Consider the following 21,840-nt stretch of genomic DNA (forward strand, 5'->3'; position numbering starts at 1 on the left):
AAAGGTGGTAGGTCAGCTATGTGGGGAGGCTTAGCCTCCCCGGGCCTCTCACGCCTGCCGCCCATGTATGCAATCCTGTAACTTCCAGCTGCTTAGCATGCCAGGAGAAATGTGATCTATGCCTCTTCAGTTCAGAAATCTGGCAATGAGTTGGACAAATGCAATCCAAGTCTTACTTCCAATCCAAGAATTTCCAGCAGTTAACACAGTGCAGTAATTAGGAAATTCAAGATAAATAATTTAGTGGAATTGTAAGCTTTTAGGGGCAGAGACTGTTGTTTTTGCTACATGTGCATGTAGAGTGCATAGCACAATGTGAGGTCTGGCTTCTTGTCTTCAATACAAAAACAAATGCATATAAAGGATGTGGCAATTTGGCATTTTAAAATATTGCATTGTTAATAATGATCCTCTGCTGTATTTTATTGTTTAGAAATGCTACCTAGACTTCAGTTGCAGATTATAGATATAGATATTCACACAGAGACACATAGCATGAGAGTGCAGAATTGCAATAATACAATTAATATATAAATGACTTACATGGGAGTTTTGGATGTGCAAGAACGCAGGACCTAGCTCCAAGTATCTCTCTGTTTACAGTATATTGCACCGCTCAGTGTAAAATGGCACCATATACAGGAGTTTTAAACTTGAGTATTCTTTCCCATCCTTAAGGGTTAGAGGAGGATATATTCATGGTGGGGTTGGTGTGTTTTGTGTGTCAACATCTCTACTAAGAGTAGACTGATGAATCTTGCCTTGTTTCTTAAAAGTGGATAATCATGTTCATTTTTCTCTCCTGAGGCAGAATTCTTTAGCTGAAGACCTGTTGTTGAGAATACCTTGACCCCAGCTCTTGGTAGCAGCAGCTGTATTATATCTGGTGATCACAGCTTTTTAGGGTGGAGTGAAGAAGGAGATGGTCTTTCAAAGTAACTGGACCTTAGTCAATTCAGGACTTTAAAGATGAGGGCCGAGACCTTGAATTGAAGCCACTGTGGAATGGGGAACCAGTGTTACATGTTGGAACAAGGTTCCTCTTTCCAGAGAAGTTATGCAACCCTCTAGTCAGTGTGTTATGTGGACCCCTCTGTGCCTAAGCTATGGAGCATCTGAGTGAGTTACAGCCCCCAGCTACATGCCTAGCATTTTAGCTCAAACTGTAGAGACTTTTAGCTCCTATTCAATATTCTCCTGTTTATATAGCCAAAGATCACATTTGCCTTTTTGGCCACAGTGTTGAACTGGGAACTCATGTTCAGCGACTTATCCACCATTGCTCCATATTTTTTGGTTTTTCAGAATCTCTGCTTCTCACAATAAGAACCCCCATCCTGTAAGTATGGCCTATGTTCTTTTCTTCCTCTCTGTTTGACTATATTTGGCCATATGGAAATACACGTTGGTTGCTTGCACCCAGTTTATGAAGTGATCCAGATTGCTCAGAGTCCGGTAACCTGTTCATTATTTACCACTCCCTCAGTCTTGCTGGCACCTGCAAACTTTATCAGTAATTTTATGGTTTCTTCTGGATCATTGATAAAAATGTTAAACAGTGTAGGGCCAAGAACCAGTCCCTGTGGGACACCTCTAAAACCACACCCACTGTGGGAGGATTTCAATTTACAATTACATTTTGAGACCTGTCAGTTAGCCAGTTTTTAATCCACTTAATGTGTGCTATGTTAATTTTCTATCAGTCTCGTTTCTTAATCAAAATGTCCTGCAATATCAAGTCAAATGCCTTACAGAAATCTAAGTGTTATACAAACACTATTACCTTTATCAAGCAAACGTGTAATCACCTCAAAAAATGCTATCAAGTTAGTTTGACAAGATCTATTTTCCATAAGCTTGTGTTGATTTGCATTAATTATATTACCTTCCTTTAATTCTTTATTAATTGAGCCATGAATCAGCCAAACCATTATTTTGCCTGGGATCAATGTCAGGCTGACAGACCTATAATTACTTAGGTGACAATTGCTGGCAATTAAACCTGTTGCATCTCACAATGTTTCCTGAAGCCTCTGTGTGATTGTGCTTTTGGTGAAAGGGAGAATCTGCCCGTCATGACCTTCTGAGATCTGTCTCAGAGAAAGGAGCAGTACACTTGATTCCTGCTAGGCACTACGGACAGGCTTAGTAGTACCAGTGAAATATTGTGTCCAAGGAGCGAGAAAGGTCTATTAAATACAATATGACTCTCCTACCACTGTCCATGGCCATAAGGAGACCATCCACTAATGCAAATAGATTCAAGACTGGACTGTAGCTAGCAAGATCATTTGCACCCATCAGTATTTTTGAGAATTGTAAAATAATGCAAGATATGTTTTCAAATATCTTAAACAGAATGAATGACAGTCCTTAAAACTGCAGTGTCTGTTCCTAAAGGGCAGTTGAGCTTGGTACTGAAGAACTCTTCTCGTTTCTGCTATAATTATAATTTGGTGATACGCTGAGACAAAACAATTGTTTGTCCACCTTTTCTGTCACTAGATTTCCCTCACTCTCCCTCAAGGGGCTTACAGTCTCTCGTGACTTCTTGCTCCTTTTATTCCATACAGTTGTAAACTCTTTTATTGTCAGTCTTGACATCTCTTGCAATTATCTTTTTATTTTCCTTAGTTCTATTGTAACAGGCCTTGCAGATTTCACTTCCCGTCATATTTTCTTCCCCCGCCTGAGCTGATGATCCAATCTGTATTCCTATAATGATTTCGCTTCTAGTGTGGCTTCTAATTTCCAGCCATAATTCTGTTTCCTCTGCATTGAATGTTGTCACCCTCTACTTTTCCCCCAGTCTTTCTTTGACATATAAAGGTACCCATTTTCCCAATCGATGTCCTTTAAATAGCCTATATAATATATGGAGATATACGTATCTCATAGAACTGTGGAAGGGACCCTGAAAGGTCATTCAGTCCAGCCCCCTGCCTTCACTAGCAGGACCAAGTACTGATTTTGCCCCAGATCCCTAAGTGGCCCCCTCAAGGATTGAATTCACAACCCTGGGTTTTGCAGGCCCATGCTCAAACCATTGAGCTATCCCTCCCCCCTAATCCCTCAGCGTTTAACACTGGTCATTTTCATGCACCACCCTGCATTATATTTCACAGATACAGCTTAGTCATCATTTTCTGCAGATATTTTAAATTGCTGTTCTCTGGCATTTGTGTATAAACAGTTTAGGACTCCCCCCGCAGAGTACTTTTGTTTATTTGCTATGCTAGGAACCCCTTACTTTGTATTATGCAGGAGGTCAGACTAGATGATCATAATGGTTCCTTCTGGCCTTATGAAGGAACTGTGTTTCTTCTTCTACTTTTCCCTCTCCCTGTCACTTTCCACACAATCACTGATTTAATACACCTCTACCTCGATATAACGCTGTCCTTGGGAGCCAAAAAATCTCACCGCATTATAGGTGAAACAGTGTTATATTGAACTTGCTTTGATCCACCGGAGTATGCAGCCCCACCCCCCCGGAGCACTGCTTTACCGCGTTATATCCAAATTTGTGTTATATCGGGTGGCGTTATATCGAGGTAGCGGTGTATTCACCCTACTCATCTTTACCCTTCAACAGTACATTGGGTTCTCTCTTGTTCAGATGAAGGCCCTCCTGCTTGTGAGTCCCATCTGTTTTGAAGGATGCCTCAATGTCCCAGTAAGCTAACCTCTTCCAGAAGCTACTGTCTTCATTTCTGTTCTGTCTTGTTTTGTTCAATGGGTGTTGTAGGGTGAATACTTTTGAGAAAATGACCTCCCTCTCTCATTCTTTCCAATAAGACTTCCATTTTCCCTCTGCTTGTGTCATTGCTATCAGCATTAATGACCACCGCTAATTTCACCACTTTCCTATGTGGAGTCTGTTCATTCATGCTGGGCTCCAGTTGGCCAAATTCATCCCTGGTATAAGCAGACACAACTCTGATTGGCTTAAAAAAATAAACAAACAAAAAACCCTTTGCCCACTAAAACAGCAACTCTTCCCCCATCCTCACAAACTTTAGAATTTGAGTGTGTGTGTTAAGGAGCCGCATGTCCATCCTAGAAGACAGATTCAGGACTAAATTCTGCCATTAACTTGAGAGGCACTGAGAAACTACAATGATAAGGACCATATAAGTACCTAGATAGACCATCCTGCCTCTTCCACTTCTCTACTTTTCTTTGTTTCATCAGTTAACACTTTTTACTTCCTTTTTTGCTCTGTTTTCATTATTTTTCTCTCTCTGTGCTCATACACTAGAAGAAGGAGATGTTTCTAGAGTGTTAGGTCAGCACTATGCGGGAGGAGCAGCTTTACTTCATATTTTTTATTTTTTTTGGCCAGAAAGTGGAAGCTCATGAGTGTCCTGGATGATGTCTGCTACATGTCCCTCTGTAGTGGTTGGTCCCTGTAAGAGGATAAGAGACTGTTAGTGCTATCAGATTATGTCATTAATTCTTTTACTCAAATTCTTTTAGTGCTGGAGATCTCAGTTTCAATCTGTATTGATGATCCATGGGGGGGGGCATTATTATACTTGCATAACTGATAAACTTCCATTGTTCCTGCTTTACAAGTCATTCTGGAGATCTAAAAATATATGAAGATTAGTCCTAGAGGGCACTCAAGCCAAGTAGTCACATGAAGCAAAAAGGAGAAAGAGGGACTGTTACAGTCTATCCCATGCCCAAAAGTATGCAGAACACTGTTCTTGGTTGGCCATTAGTAGCTCCCAGAAAGAGTTAAAATCCCTCATGACCTCTGTATCTAGTTACATATACTTACCTTGGTCCTATTGTTCCATGTTGTAAGAAATTCTCTGTGCTGTTTTGACTATGGGGCCAGCCACTAGAAGGCAATGTAATCACACAAACTAAGCCAAAGTATCGCATAAAGCTCCCACTGAAGTGATTAACCTGAAACCAACACTTCTCTCCCAGTAGAACCATTTTTGTTACCTGTGTGTATGACAGGGAGGATGACATTAAAAACTGAACATTTGTGTTTCTGCACTGATTTCAGTATTGTGGTATTTCCCAGTCTAAGTATAGGAAGATACTGTGACTATTGCAGGTACCTGGACATTTCAATGCTGAGTTTTTAACAGCATCTAGTGTATTTAATTTAAATACAGTTCAGTATTGTGTTTGCAAACTGACTAGCTTATGGCGATTTACTGAAAAATAGTTAATTGCAAGTAATAACATTTATTGAGAATTGTTACTTGTTTCTCAGAAGTGCAGCTCTGAGGAAAAAAATAATTGGTTCTGTAGAGTTGCTTCCTAGAATCATTAGTAATAAATAAATAACTTCCCCATCCGGAAGTTAATGCAGCCTGAGACTGAGTTCATAGCTACAGATTTCTATGGGGCCAAAATAACATAAACAGGTAAAATGCTCTGTTGTTTTTGACCCAAAGCATAATTTGGATCTGTTACTATCAGAGTTAATACATCCCTGCATCTTGGATTTTTAAAACAGAAAACAGACACTATGCTCCTGTTTCATTCTCTTTTCATAATCTGGCATATCTAGTCAAAAGTCCCAGCAGATGGTCCTTTCTGTTGCAATTGTTGTATGAAGGCTGCTTCTAAGAATATTCTTCTTTTAAATTTCCAATGAAACATTTAAATAGGGAGAAATGGGGGAAGTCTTGCTCCATAGATCAAAAGATTGCAGCCAAATTAGCATGATTTTCTATTTTATGAAGAAACTGAGTGTCTTGCCCAAGAGTAAGTCTATGTGGATAGTCTTGATATTTTGTCAACTGTTTTTCTGGCTGTCGCTTGGAATGCCTCTCTCTCTTTGCCTTACCAAGAGATCCTCTCCCACAGTTTGTCCTTTCTCTCACTATTGCACAGAATGAGGATCTTTGCATGTATTCTCCTTTTTATTTGTGGTACCTGTGCAACATCAACAGGCACCAGTCACTAGTTGAAATCTGAAATAGATGCTGCTGTGTGGCTCAGAATGTTTCATTTCAAAGGGTGAAAGGGGGGTGGGTGGGGAATCTTCCTTCAGCTGGTAAATAACCCTTCCTTTGGTGCTACAGCTTCATTCCTGATAATCCTGCTGGTTTCAATTAGTTCATGGATCGAAACACCTTTATTTGTTGTAGAAACTCATTCACCAGACATTATTTCATTTAACTGCCCCTAACTGCATGGGGAATTAAAAAAGAATTTCTTCATAGATTTTGAGACAGATCCTTGTTTGGCATAAATCAGCATCGCTAGCTCCACTGACTTCAGGGTCAGTTTACACCAACTGAGGGTCTGATCTTTCCCCCTTTGTCCTTGGAAAATAAAGGCTCTACCGTTCTTCAAACGGATGGGTGTTCAGAAACACCTTGTAGCCGTTCTTTGTTCTATCAAGGTACCCTACAAAGGCTTAAGCAGTTGGATAGTGTGCCTTAGTCATTTTTTCTCACTACCATTGTGCCTTTATGTCTGGGAGTTTGTGTGTGTGTTGAGAGAGAAGAAAAATTGGCCATAAAACAGAAATCTAATTAGCAAGATTTTCACGTTTCTTGCCTGAATAGAACACACTCAAGAGAAAGGTAGGGCAAATCATAGCAGAGAAAGAACAAATCAATACTGATAGACTCCTACTAATCCCCAAGGCCATTGTGTATGATGGCAGGCGGGCAGAGTTACCTGAGTGTCTCCTGATTGGCCAAGAGTGAGGTCAGGGTTTTGTTCAAGCAGGTGCAGAACCTGTTGTTTATTTAACAAGGTCGGCAGCTGTTCCTTCAGAGCAATTAAAGAATGCGTTGTTCAGTAGGACGTTGCCAGGTGCTGGCTGTCCTATATGCTATGACAAGTGGGGCAAAATTTCATGTAAACACCTGCCAGCATCCCAGGCAAACCTGTACTAACGGGCTATTATGTACCTGCCATTAAACCATTTGTGGGTTTTGCTCACAGTACATTGTGCACACTAGCTATCACAGCAAGGGTTTGAAAAGATAAGATATGCAAGTGTTTCCTTACTTTTGACAGCTGCAAGACCAGGATGCTTGTGAACCCTAATGATCGTTTCAGACGTTACTGTTTTATACCATGAGAGCCAGATTCTCAGCTGTTGTAAACTGGCATGACGTCATGGACATCAGTGGAGCTACACTGATTTACACCTCCCGACAATCTAGCCCTGAGTGTGCACTGCAGCTAAGACCAGGTGATCAGCCCTGGGCTCCATTTTTGGGGCAGAACGTTGGTGCTCAAAATTGCTTGTAGTCCTAAATACTAGCAGTTAGACATCTAACTGATTGGCGGCTGCGATATTTAACTGACATGTAGGCACAGGTAAGTATTTGTGGGCACAAGGTCACGACTGGAAAAACAGAGGTCTCTGTTGCAATTTTGGCCTTTCACATACCTAAAGATAAAGCTTAGGCTGAGTAATAAATAAACTTTTGAGCATGCTCTGTTACGTTTCTTATATTAACCTTGCAGGTTGTCTGCAGCATCCCATCTCCACAGGATGTAAGAGGAAGAGTCCATGAAAGAGCCAGTTGCAGGTCCCTGATTCTCTGGGTTGGTTCTGTCAAAGTTTAGAAGAGCCTCGGAGCACTCTATGCTATCCCAGCTATGGCCATCAAAGGGGTTAGTCCCCCAGTTGAAAAGAGCTAAAGCTCAGTAATGCTTTGGCCCCACCCTTCCTGATCCCAGCCAGCCTATTTGCTGAGGTGAGAGTGGTGTGATGTCGCGGTGATTTAGCAGTGAACTCTGATGACTCTGTGTGAGCAGAGGATTCCTGTATACTGAAGAATTCCCTGCTTATGAGAGCTGGAGAGAATCTGGCCCCAGAAATAGCAATAGCTTGACAAAAAGTCCAAACATTGACTGAAACATGCGGGAGGAACTGAGTCCAAACAGGAGTAATTGACTCTTAGGCTTTTCAATTCACTGATGCTAAGCTGATCCATATCAAAGCCTGGAGTGTTTTCTATACAGTATGAAGGGCTGGTATACCTGATATTTGGCAATAAGGTGATTAACATTCTGAACCGTATTCTTCATTACAAAACAAGTACTACTCAGAAGTTGGGTAGAGGAGGGGATTTAGGCCACTATCACTTACATAACCAAGATTTATTTTTTATCAAAAGTTAAACCAACACAATCTGCTCCTGCTTTTGCAAAGGGGTGATTCCACACACAAAACACACCATTGCCTGGTACCCATCTATATGTACAATTACTCAAAAGTGCACACTAGCCTGCTTGTATGGGTGCTTGTGTATTTTGGGGGTACAATTGAACTGCAGATATGCGAACCAGCTGAGCAGCGAACAGCAGAGAGGCAAACAGAAGGAGTTTGCCTGGGATCCCTCTGAGCAGAGGTACGCTAAGTGCTGCAGTAGGGGGACTGCGCTGGTGAGTATCTGAGTGTCTGTTGGGGGGGGGCAGTTTGGCAGTGTGCTTGATTGTTTGATTGCTTGTTTGACTAGTGTGACCTGGGAGTACTTTGTTCCAGCTGGGCCTGACTGTTATCAAAAGGCAGTCAGCTGAGCAGCGAACAGCAGAGAGGCAAACAGGAGGAGTTTGCCTAGGAGTTCGCCTGGAGAGAGCCTACTGAGGCCCCCCTTCGCAGGTTTCACTGAGTAGCGTCTGCCACAAGTAAGGAAGCTCTTAGAAGGAAGAGACTATGGATGCTGAGCGATCCACTGTTGTGACCTGCACAGGATGCGCCATGTTCGTCTTCCTGCCACAGGATAGGAGCGACTTTGTCTGTACAAAGTGCAAGTTGATCTCCATATTGGAAGAGAAGATTCAAGGTCTGGAGAAATGAATATCAACCCTGCGTTCCATCAAAGAAAATGAGGATTTCCTGGATAGACGTCAGGATCAGCTTCAGCGGGCACAATGTTCTTAAGATGCAGAGCAGGCTACGCAGCAGGGACAGAAGATAATTGGTGACATGTGACTTCCAGAAGAGGAAAGAGTACCAGAAATGTCCATGTACCAGTAACACAGATGCAGGTGAGCAACCGTTTTCATGTTCTCTCTGCAGGTACTAGTGCAGAGAGTGGAGTGGATGATACATCTGAGGGAACAGAGCAGAAGGAGACTCCACTGATTGGAAGGCATGAGATGCACCGTCCTAGGAATGGGGGTTCCACGACCACCACTCCCAAGAGGAGGAGGAGGAGGGTGGTGGTGGTCGGGGACTCTCTCCTCAGGGGGACTGAGTCATCTATCTGCCACCCTGACTGGGAAAACCGAGAGGTGTGCTGCTTGCCAGGGGCTAGGATTCACGATGTGACGGAGAGACTGCCGAGACTCATCAAGCCCTCAGATCGCTACCCCTTCCTGCTTCTCCACGTGGGCACCAATGATGCTGCCAAGAATGACCTTGAGCGTATCACTGCAGACTACGTGGCTCTGGGAAGAAGGATAAAGGAGTTTGAGGCGCAAGTGGTGTTCTCGTCTATCCTCCCTGTGGCAGGAAAAGGCCAGGGTAGAGACCGTCGAATCGTGGAAATCAACGAATGGCTACGCAGATGGTGTCGGCGAGAAGGGTTTGGATTCTTTGACCATGGGATGGTCTTCCAAGAAGAAGGATTGCTAGGCAGAGACGGGCTCCACCTCACGAAGAGAGGGAAGAGCATCTTTGCAAGCAGGCTGGCTAACCTAGTGAGGAGGACTTTAAACTAGGTTCACCGGGGGAAGGAGACCAAAGCCCCGAGGTAAGTGGGGAAGTGGGATATCGGGAGAAAGCACAAGTACGTGAGTGCAAGAGGGGAGGGCTCCAGCCCCATACTGGGACACCAGGACGATCAGTGAGTTATCTTACATGCCTATACACAAATGCAAGAAGCCTGGGGAACAAGCAGGGAGAACTAGAAGTCCTGGCACAGTCAAGGAATTATGATGTAATTGGAATAACAGAGACTTGGTGGGATAACTCACATGATTGGAGTACTGTCATGGATGGATATAAACTGTTCAGGAAGGATAGGCAGGGCAGAAAAGGTGGGGGAGTTGCGTTGTATGTAAGAGAGCAGTATGACTGCTCAGAGCTCCAGTATGAAACTGCAGAAAAACCTGAGAGTCTCTGGATTAAATTTAGAAGTATGAACAACAAGGGTGATGTCGTGGTGGGAGTCTGCTACAGACCACCAGACCAGGGGGATGAGGTGGACAAGGCTTTTTTCAACAACTAACAGAAGTTGATAGATCACAGGCCCTGGTTCTCATGGGTGACTTTAATCACCCTGATATCTGCTGGGAGAGCAATACAGCAGTGCACAGACAATCCAGGAAGTTTCTGGAAAGTATAGGGGACAATTTCCTGGTGCAACTGCTGGAGGAACCAACTAGGGGAAAAGCTCTTCTTGACCTGCTGCTCACAAACAGGGAAGAAATAGTAGAGGAAGCAATAGTGGATGGGAACCTGGGAGGCAGTGACCATGAGATGGTCGAGTTCAGGATCCTGATACAAGGAAGAAAGGAGAGCAGTAGAACAGAGACCCTGGACTTCAGAAAAGCAGACTTTGACTCCCTCAGGGAACTGATGGGCAAGGTCCCCTGGGAGAATAACATGACGGGGAAAGGAGTCAAGGAAAGCTGGCTGTATTTTAAAGAATCCTTATTGAGGTTGCAGGAACAAACCATCCTGATGTGTAGGAAGAAAAGTAAATATGGCAGGCGACCAGCTTGGCTTAACAGTGAAATCCTTGCTCGTCTTAAACACACAAAAACAGCTTACAAGAAGTGGAAGATTGGACAAATAACCAGGGAGGAGTATAAAAGTATTGCTCAGGCATGCAGGAGTGAAATTAGGAAGGCCAAATCACACTTGGAGTTGCAGCTAGCCGGAGATGTTAGGAGTAACAAGAAGGGTTTCTTCAGGTATGTTAGCAACAAGAAGAAAGTCAAGGAAAGTGTGGCCCTTGCTGAATGAGGGAGGGAACCTAGTGACAGAGGATGTGGAGAAAGCTAGTGTACTCAATGCTTTTTTTGCCTCTGTCTTCACAGACAAGGTCAGCTCCCAGACAGCTGCACTCTGCAGCACGGTATGGGGAGGAGGTGACAAGCTCTCTGTGGAGAAAGTAGTAGTTCGGGACTATTTAGAAAAGTTGGACGAGCACAAGTCCATGGGGCCGGATGCACTGCAACCGAGGGTGCTAAAGGAGTTGGCCGATGAGATTGCAGAGCCATTGGCCATTATCTTTGAAAAATCATGGCGATCGGGGGAGGTCCCGGATGACTGGAAAAAAGCTAATGTAGTGCCCATCTTTAAAAAAGGGAAGAAGGAAGATCCAGGGAACTACAGACCAGTCAGTCTCACCTCAGTCCCTGGAAAAATCATGGAACAGGTCCTCAAGGAATCAATTCTGAACCACTTAAAGGAGGGGAAAGTGATCAGGAACAGTGAGCATGGATTCACCAAGGGCAAGTCATGCCTGACTAACCTAATTGCCTTCTATGATGAGATAACCGGCTCTGTGGATGAGGGGAAAGCAGTGGATGTGCTATTTCTGGACTTTAGCAAAGCTTTTGATACAGTCTCCCACAGTATTCTTGCCAGCAAGTTAAAGAAGTCTGGGCTGGATGAATGGACGGTAAGGTGGATAGAAAACTGGCTAGATGGTCGGGCTCAACGGGTAGTGATCAATGGTTCTATGTCTAGTTGGCAGCCAGTATCAAGTGGAGTGCCCCAAGGGTCGGTGCTGGGGCCGGTTTTGTTCAATATCTTCATTAACGATCTGGAGGATGGTGTGGACTGCACCCTTAGCAAGTTTGCAGATGACACTAAACTGGGAGGAATGGTTGATACGCTGGAGGGTAGGGATAGGATACAGAGGGACCTAGACAAATTAGAGGATTGGGCCAAAAGAAATATGATGAGGTTCAACAAGGACAAGTGCAGAGTCCTGCATTTAGGATGGAAGAATCCCATGCACTGCTATAGACTAGGGACCGAATGGCTGGGCAGCAGTTCTGCAGAAAGGGACCTAGGGGTTACAGTGGACGAAAAGCTGAATATGAGTCAACAGTGTGCCCTTGTTGCCAAGAAGGCTAATGGCATTTTGGGTTGTATAAGTAGGGGCATTTCCAGCAGATCGAGGGATGTGATCATTCCCCTCTTCAGCACTGGTGAGGCCTCATTTGGAGTACTGTGTCCAGTTTTGGGCCCCACACTATAAGAAGGATGTGGATAAATTGGAGAGAGTCCAGTGGAGGGCAACAAAAATGATTAGGGGGCTGGAGCACATGACTTATGAGGAGAGGCTAAGGGAACTGAGATTGTTTAGCCTGCAGAAGAGAAGAATGAGGGGGGATTTGATAGCTGCTTTCAACTACCTGAAAGGGGGTTTCAAAGAGGATGGATCTAGACTGTTCTCAGGGGTAGAAGATGACAGAACAAGGAGTAATGGTCTCAAGTTGCAGAGGGGGAGTGTAACCGGGTCTTTTCCTGGGCCGCCCCCATGCTGGGTCTGCGCTCCCTTAAGAAAGCACTGTGAGGCTTTTTTTTACTGCAGCACCCGTGGCTTTATTTACATTCAGTTCCCACCACCAGCAATACTATTTACAAACTTACAAGGCTTTTTGTCTCCTCTTTACAGGAAGTCTCCCTTCAGCCTGGAGACTACCCCTTCCCTGGCCATTCCCCCCCTTTGCACTGGCTGCTAGCCAGCCTTTATAGCTCTTCAACGAGCAGGAGTTCCAAAGGCCAGGTAGCAGCCTTTTCCCCAGCCCCAATCTAGTTCTCCTGATTGGGGCTGGCTGAGCAGGGGCTAATTAGGTGCTTTTGCACCAGCACCCTGCTACACACCTCCCCCCTTAAGCTGATGCCAGGCCTGGCCTCCCTCGGCCTCGCCTTCCACGGCCAGGGATTTTATTCTGAAGCTGGGCACCCTGCCCAGCCAAGGGGTCCCCTGAAACAACCCCATGGGGCTTTTGCACTCCCCACCCACAAAAGGCACATTGGGTAGGGGGTGAGGCACCCCACAGGTCCACGTGTACCCAGAGGTCCTCACACCACTCACACGGCTGGGCCGGCCACGCCAGAGGCTCCCCTTTCCTTTCCAGAGGAGGTGATGGCTCAGAGCCCACTGCCCCAAGTCAGCCCCCTGTCTCTGGTCTAGGCCCTCCGTCCCTTTGCTGCTGGGCCTCCCGCTGCTGAACACCTTCTACCTCCCCGAGGGCTTCCTCCCCCAGGTGGTCCTGCCCCGGGAGCTCCCTGGGCTCCTCAGTCATTCCCTCTTGTTTACTTTCCTGGCTCTGTTGTCTAGGCCGTTCTCCTTCTCCCCCTGGAGGTTGTGGGGCCTTCTCTGGCTCCCGAGCTGCCTCCCCCAGGGCCTTGCTCTCCCCTTCCAGGGTTCTTTTTCCCCTCGTTCTTGGTTGCTTCCCCCCGGCCGCCTTTCCCCTCAGGGGAAAGCACCAGTCCTGCCCTAGGACCACAGGGTAAGCTAGCCCTTCAATTACCCCCACCCACTTCCAGGTAAACCGCCCGTCTATTTCGAGAGGTACCCGGGCCACGGGACAACATTTCCTATCCCCGTGGATGCACTCCACCCACATCCATCCACCAGGGATAAGCCACTGTGGCTTCACTACGCGCCGCTGTACAAAGGAGCGGGCGGAGGCCGTGTCCACCAGACCCCTATGGGCCGTGTCCACCAGACCCCTTTTGCCTACCCGCACCGGGATGGTGGCTAATCCACGCCTCCTTTCCCACGCCCCAGTCCTAGTCCATCCGCAAAAGTCTGCCGCTCCACACTCCATCACCGGGCAGTCCCGACTTTTGTGTCCCAGCTGACCACACCGCCAACACACGAACTGCCCCGGGCGGCTAGGGGTCCCCTTGGGCTCCTCCCGTCGCCTGTCCGGCGGCTTCACCCCGCTGTGCTCACAGGGTTTCCTGCCCCCCCTCTGGGTCTCACAGGACTCGATGCTCCCTCACTGGGAAGTCAGCCTCTGCATATTCCTCAGTCCTTTGCACGGCCGCTTCCAGAGTGGCCAGCTGGTGCCGCCGCACCAAAACCCGCACGCTGTCAGGGAGGCCATGTAGAAACTGTTCTAGGATCACTTGGTCCATTATCTGGCCCACCATGTGGGCGTCGGGCCTCAACCACCGGGTTGCCCAGTCCATTAGCTTTTGCGCAAAGGCCCAGGGCCGCACACGCCCTGTCCATCGGGCTGCCCGAAGCTTCTGGCGGTATTTCTCGGCTGACAACCCGAGGCGATCTAAGATTGCTGCCTTCACCACGTCGTAATCCCTGGCTTGGGTCTCTGTCAGGGCCTTATACGCGGCCTGCGTCTCTCCGGTGAGATAAGGGCCGAGCCGTAGGGCCCAGGTGGTATGATCCCAACCGGCTCCCAGGGCCTCCCACTCAAAGGTGCCCAAAAAGGCGTCAGGGTCATCGGCGGGGGCCATCTTACAAAGGCTGAGGCCTGGAGTCCGGGCACCATCCCCCACCACAGCAGGACTCACCAATTTCTGCAGGAGCTGTTGCTGTACCGTTGACTGCTCCTTGATAAAGTCCTGGAGGGCTTTCTGCTGCTCGGTCTGCCAGATGAGGAGAGTCTGCCGCTCCACCTGGTGGGACTCCTGAAAAGACTGTAGCATCTTCTGCATTTCTGTTTGCTGCTCGGCGAGCCATTGCAGGGTGCTCTCCATGCCCAGGCTGCCACACTGCGTCTATGGCTTGAAATCCCGGACAAGCCCCCATGTGTAACCGGGTCTTTTCCTGGGACACCCCCCTGCTGGGTCTGCGCTCCCTTAAGAAAGCACTGTGAGGTTTTTTTTTACTGCAGCACCCGTGGCTTTATTTACATTCAGTTCCCACCACCAGCAATACTATTTACAAACTTACAAGGCTTTTTGTCTCCTCTTTACAGGGAGTCTCCCTTCAGCCTGGAGACTACCCCTTCCCTGGCCATTCCCCCCCTTTGTGCTGGCTGCTAGCCAGCCTTTATAGCTCTTCAACGAGCAGGCCCCCAGGTGCAGCCAGTTCCAAAGGCCAGGCACCAGCCTTTTTCCCAGCCCCAATCTAGTTCTCCTGATTGGGGCTGGCTGAGCAGGGGCTAATTAGGTGCTTTTGCACCAGCACCCTGGTATAGGGAGGTTTAGGTTGGACATTAGGAAAAACTTTTTCACTAGTAGGGTGGTGAAGCACTGGAATGGATTACCTAGGGAGGTGGTGGAATCTCCTTCCTTAGAGGTTTTTAAGGTCAGGCTTGACAAAGCCCTGGCTGGGATGATTTAGTTGGGTTTGATCCTGCTTTGAGCAGGGGGTTGGACTAGATGACCTCCTGAGGTCCCTTCCAACCCTGCGATTCTATGATTCTATGAAAAGTAAATAATTATATGCAAATTACATTTTGTTTTGCCTCAAAAATCTCTCAAAACTGTTATGTATAAATACAGCATGAACATCATAGCCATATTTCTAGATGGGGAAGGAAATAAGTGGGGAAGAGAAGGGATTCATTTTGTGCGGGGCTGTATTTTCTGTGAACGATGTAGGTTTGCAGTGAATTCAGAACCAGCAATTACTGTGTACACACTTTTCTTGTTTAACAGGAAAACCTACAACCTCTTGCCTTCTTTAGTGAAATGTAAATTACTTATTCCTCTTGTGAAAAAGTCCTTGCATTTTATATCATCTCTCGTCTTGCTTTTTCCGCCTTCCAGGAATGTAGTTCACAGCTATTTGACTCAATTTGCTCACATCTCAAAGTTAGTTTTATTAAGATCATCATTTTCCTGCGCCCTTCAACATTCTTGTTTTATCTGGTGTAGGACTTCCATTAATATGCACCCTTTGTGATTAAGGTAGCATCTAATGGACTATTGCAGAGTAACGCGGAGGTTATTACAGTTCAGACAAATCACTCTACTACTTGCCCATGAAGTCCAGATTTCTGCTGTGACCTGTATTGCTTTTACTGAAACTGATTTTTAAAAAGTATTAAGGTTTCTTTTCAATCAAGGAAAGTGTTATGATACAAATGTGCCTTTTCATATATGACTTCCTGCAGTTCCTGAGCATGGTTGGGGGAAAGATCCAAGGGGAGAACTTTTCACATGAAGGTTGGGGCAGCATGTGAATTTCAAATGGAACAAAAATAAATGCTCTTGAATATAAAAATTCATTTACTCAGCAGTAACTGAATTGTTTCCCTCTCCAAAGCTTAGAGCATAAATGTGTTATCTTAGTTACTCCGCTGTGGTAACAGTGAGTAAATGCTGAATCCTTTAATGGTACCTGCTCTACATTGCAATTTGAAAATAGAGTCCAAAATGGTATTTTGGAGATACATCCTTTGGGCAAAAATTAATTTAAATAACAAGCAAACAATAAAAGAAAGGAGAAAATAACAGGCATAAAAAATGATGTACACAGGTAATAAATCAAAGAGGAGAATGAAAAGGGTCACTAAGTAAAAGACTATAGGATAAAAAAGTCCATCAGAGGAGGGATAGACAGGTTAATCAGAGGTGGTGTAAATTAAGGACATAGTAGGTAGGCTCAGTATTGTCAGGAGGCATGGGCATCAGTGAATACAGCAAAAGATTCAGTATACATCCCATGAGGGCCAACACTTTGACTTCATTCCGTTTCTATTACTAGCATGGGTCACAGGATGCTGCCCTGTGTGTGTGCATGAGTATTGCAGCCCAGCTAGGGCGACGAGGCAGAGAAGGGGCAGCTGAAGTTGGTCACTTTGGCAGATGACTGGGCTTCTGGATGGCGGAGATCGGAATCCCATGGAATGGCAAATATCAGTGAGAAAAGGTTGGGAGGTCTGTGATCCACTGGAACATGGCCTGAAATAATATGTCTGAATTTGTTATTTATTTAACCATGGTTAATTCCATAAAGAGTTGGACCAAATGCTCAGCACTAACCCGTCCATAGAGCCCCAGGTACTATTGTTTTAGCTACCTAGCAATACAGGGGTGAGGAGGAGAACACCAGCTCCACAGAGTGGGCAGACCAGCACAATGAGGACCCCGGTTGTGGGGGAGAGAGACATGGCTGGGATCTCAGATCCTAGTTGTAGCGACATGGGATTTAGCAACTGCAACAAAGATGGCAGTTGAGCCAGTGTGGCAGGAGGAAGACGATAAAGGCCCTTCTACACCAAGTCTGCAGCTGATGATCATTAAATGTGCTGATTTTGCAGGCTTGGATAAGCGTGATCTTGTGAATACTGTCATTAGTGTCTGTGAAAGGGTAGCTGTAGCCTCACACGGGCAGAAGTATCCATTGAACAACAGGCCCTGGAGTTTCCAGGTGAGCAGGCTCTGGCAGCAAGGTAGAGAAAGCACATGGAGTAAGAGGGGAGAAAGATCCAGGAGACTGAGCAGGAGAAGACCATGCTAAGAAAGGAGCCATGGAAGGGGTGGAGGCAGATGCAGATAGTAGACTAAGCAGTTAGGCAAAAACAGATCACAGGAGGGTGAGGAGACAAGCAGCATAGGAAGAGAGAGGGGACTAAGGGGGAAGAAATGGTGGGGAAGAACTGGAGGAAGTGAATGGGACATGAGAGAAGCTAGGGTTGCTTCTCTTCCTCCCCAGACCCTACTCCTTTGAGATACCATCTTCACTTGAAAACTGAATGGGCAAACTATTCCTAGCAGGGACTCGCTTTCCCTTTCCTCAACCCAAATTTGATTGTTTTGTGAAAAATATCAGATAGTGTCCAAGTCACTCATTTTTATAGATGTGCTAATGTACATACCTATTTGCATAATTTTACATATTTGAATACTGGACCCAGCCACCATCTCCCCCTGCAATGTAAAATTTCAGATACAGTCAGAGGCCAGTACATAAGTGCCATTCAACTATGGGCTCAGTTGTTTTTTGCTGGTTAACATGTTAGCAAATGGTTGGAGGTCATATATAGGGAGATCAGTGCTGGCTGGTGCCCAGACTAACTGAGGGGCTATGCACATCAATCTGCTCCCCTTTCCCCTGCAGGATTTCAGTGACAAGTGGAATGCTGGGCTGGAGGGTTTCCCAGGGAAGTGACTTGGTGGGTGATGATGGATGGTAGTGGGGACGTGAAAAGAGGAAGGGTCACTCTCTTCCTCCCCCCTTTTCAGAATGGAAAATTAGAACACGTTACAATAAAGGGCAGCATGGGGGGGGGCAAACAGTATTAAGCCTTCATGCTTGCCTAGTTCCAGCTTCTCCCCTTCTGATCTAGCTCCCACACCATCATTGCTCATCCCACCCCTACACACTATCAAATAAACATAACCTCCTTGACCAATTGACTCATTTCCCCAGGCACTCCTACCCTGCCTGTCCTCCTCTCGGAACCTAGAAGACTAGGGGTTTTGAGGAAAAAGAAATCAACTGCTGACTCAGGTAACACTGGTCAGAGAGAAATGCTGTAACAGTTGCTTTGACATGTTCACTTTAGAAAGCGTGGCATTCAAATTCAATGAAATGAACTGTACATTCTGATAATTAAATCCGCTTTTCTTGCAGTTACATCAATTAGCATATAACACAGTTAGGGAGAAAAGCATTTGTCAGGATTTTGCCTTCAGCAGCAAGCAATACAATATGTTAAGCCATCACATCTTCTATGTGCAGATTTTTTTTTTTTGCAGAGCACTCAGAAGAAATGCAAAAGAGCCCACCATTAAACCTCTAGCAAAGAAAGGCAAGTCAGAACTTTAAGGCACAGGGGCTGTGCTTCAAATGTACCTTTTATGCTGCTAAAGAGATCCACAGTGCTGTGACCAAAATCCCATTAAATGGAGCCGTTTCTATTTAAATCTTCTCATGACATTTTCTGATATTGCCCTACAAGCGAGGCACAGAACTGTCAGGCTTAGAGACTGCTCTTTTCTTCTTCCTTGAGCGGGGCTGGCGATTCAGACTGTCACTTTCAGTTCAGACACTCAGGCTGAGTGCTAAACTTTTAGGCTGAACAAGGCAATACATCTGCTTGTAGATGAAACTTGAGCTACTGTACCTTACCTGGAAAGAAAATGTAGGCTTAATGCTAGGGTCAGAAAAAGTAGCCTTTCAACTCAAGGAGAAGGCAGATTCAGAAAAAGACCCACAGTCTGTGCACCAGAGGCTGGGAGAATGCTGGCATCATATAATGTGTAGCCCCTTGAGAGGGGAACTGTCACATTGGCTTTAGTGGATGACCTACAGAATACCCTTATTGGCAGGTGCATAGCTTGTCCTCAGCTGGAGGAAAGGCTTCTGGCACCATTGACCTGGCCTACACCGAGTGACCAGAAATGATTCAAATGAGATGCTATTGGTTGCTGCTGTTATAATAGTGTCCCCTTTGGGCATGTGAGGCATGCTGTGGCTTCTGAAGTGCACAATACTAGCTTCTTGTATATTAAATGAAAAGCAATCATAAATTATATCAACTGTAGTGGTTGCTATTAAAATCAACCTTCACCCACTGTTAACAAATAGTATCAGAGGTATCCCATTCTATGAGGGAGATTGCACCATCTCAGATATCACCACATGGGAACTGTTGATAAATGCTGACTCTTAATTGCAAATGCTGTGTCTCCACAAGGCATGAGGGTCCTTCAAAAGGTTCAGGATTTGATTGAGAGAAGCATGCAACTGGTCAAATGCCTTATTGCCTCTTTTTAAGCTCTGTCACCCAAACCCGCACCATTACTGACATGATAACATTAATAGTTTTAAATATTCCTTCTTAATTCCTCTTAACTTCACATAATAGTTACTGCTTTGTCCTCTGAATGCGTTAAAACAATATTCCTTATAGGCAGGCAAAAATTCTCACTCTCTTTTTTTCAGTTCATATGCTATAGAGTAGGTGTGATTTATATAATGTAGACAACTTTAGCACCCTTTTCATATTGACTTGGACTGTGAAGTATGTGGGAAAGTAGTGCTTTCTTTGTTGGCATAATTTATTTATATGTATACCAGGATATCATATCAGTAGCTCAGCTGTGTTTAGTGTATTAGTTGGGACTATTGTTGCAATTTCCTATATTGGCCCGATTTTTAGATGTCTTGTACTGAAAGTTGTACCACCAATTTTGTTACATGCTCAGAGGATGGCTTATATGCCTGGTAATGGTAGCATATGAAGCCTCTCACCTCTGTGTTCTTGCTTTAGTCCACTGTCCAAGTCAATAATGCCTGAACGACGTTACCAGCTCTGGTAGATATCCAGTAGTTGAGGGTCCACTGGGAATTTGACTGAGACAGTGTCCACATCACAAACTACTAGCAGGGTTGGCAATTACAGCGGAAACACCAAGGATGAAATAGTTAGAGCAAATGAACTGCCCCCTAACTCCCAAAGGTGGTATCTCTATGTCCAGGGTTCAGCCACATTGACTGGACAATGCAGAGGCGCTTGTACTGCTGACCTGTTCTGACTCAATCAGACTCCAGAGTTGTCCATTAGGCACCTTACACAAGAAGTAAATCTAGTAAATAAAATGAGAAATAAATACAGTGAATGGGGGTGTGACAGGGCATCTGGGCCACGACCCCTACCTTCTCCTTTTCTTCCATGACCACAGACTGCTCTGTGACCTTCTTGCTTGCAACCACCACAGCGTAATTTGTTTGTTTTAATCCCTCCACAAACAGGTGCTGCTACACCTTTTTACACACTGTATCTTAACTTTCTAACTCCTTCTTCAAAAGGGGAGAGGGTAAGGTGAGGCTACTTGGAGGCCTCCCTTTGTCAGGCTCTCCTAGCTTTGTATTTCTCTCCTTTTCTTTCCCCTTTTCTACAGCTTCCCTGTTAAGGGGCACATGGACTCACTAGCCGTAATGTGGCCTAGTAACAAAGTACACCTCTGACCAGTTATGGGAACCTAATAAATACTAATAGCAGCCACAGTGCTGGCTCAGGTGCTAGCCCTCAGTCACAAGGGGAAACCTTTGAAACATGGTATCTCTTAGGTAACTGGGTCCAGTGTGTCCAGTAGGTTTCCTTGCCCCCTGTTACTATAAATCAAAGCTCTTTGTTTAAATAAGGCCTTGCTGCCTCACAGCCAGTCTGCTTGATCCTGCAGTGAAGTCACTGTGCTGGATTTAAGACACGATAGTAATTACCACACATAACTAACTGATGCCAGAAACACACAGTTGTGACTAACAATACAGAAGCAAGCAGAAAGAGATGATAGATGTTAAGTGGGAGGAGGGGAAGTCTCCTATTCAAACAGGAATGTTCGCAGGGTAACACTGAAAACCACTGGCAGTGTAAATAGTGTATTGTATAAGTGTCTCTTCCAAGTTTGTGCCATTGTAAGACTCCCTCTCAAGGTACAATATTGCTATGCTGTAACGCACACAGAGAACCAAACGCTTAGTTGTAGCAAACAAAAACTCGTCTCCTGCTGGGGCTTAATACTGTAACTTTTATTAGCAACAAGTGACTGCAGTTTAGCCTGCCTTCTTTTTCTAGATGATTACATTCCTAAGCCGATTGACTGACTGTGTTGACTAAAGGCGGCTGTTGAGCCACACTTCTCTCTTACACACACAATGGCACATGAAGAAAAGAAATGCCAGATTTGGTATGTGCAGGATAAGCTTAAGATTTTGATTGCCTGAGTGGAGGTGAGAAATTGGTTACTGTCTCCCAGGAGCTTGGGATCTGTAAGGGCACAATTTCCACATACATGCAAAAGAAAATGAGGTTGTCATGTGTTTGATAACCCAGACTTGAGATTTGTTCTCCTTGTACCTTTCCCCTTTCCCCTAGATCACTGCTCTCAGAGGTGATGGGGATGCATGTTCCACCTTTCACAGGGTGATGCACCATGTAGCAGAGCTGGGATTTCAAGGTCACCTTGCTCCTGAAGGAAAAATACAAAGGTTGGTGAATCAA

At 45.4% G+C, this 21,840-nt stretch overlaps 1 long non-coding RNA gene across 1 annotated transcript; it reads left to right on the top strand.

Moving 5' to 3' along the window:
* Positions 1-7,620: 7,620 nt before the first annotated feature.
* On the top strand, positions 7,621-21,840 carry LOC120397196. The gene is made up of 2 exons (XR_005593713.1): positions 7,621-7,691; positions 21,715-21,840. It is a non-coding gene; the product is annotated as an uncharacterized LOC120397196 (long non-coding RNA).

Source organism: Mauremys reevesii, linkage group 2 (assembly GCF_016161935.1).
Source record: "Mauremys reevesii isolate NIE-2019 linkage group 2, ASM1616193v1, whole genome shotgun sequence".
Lineage (NCBI taxonomy): Eukaryota > Metazoa > Chordata > Testudines > Geoemydidae > Mauremys > Mauremys reevesii.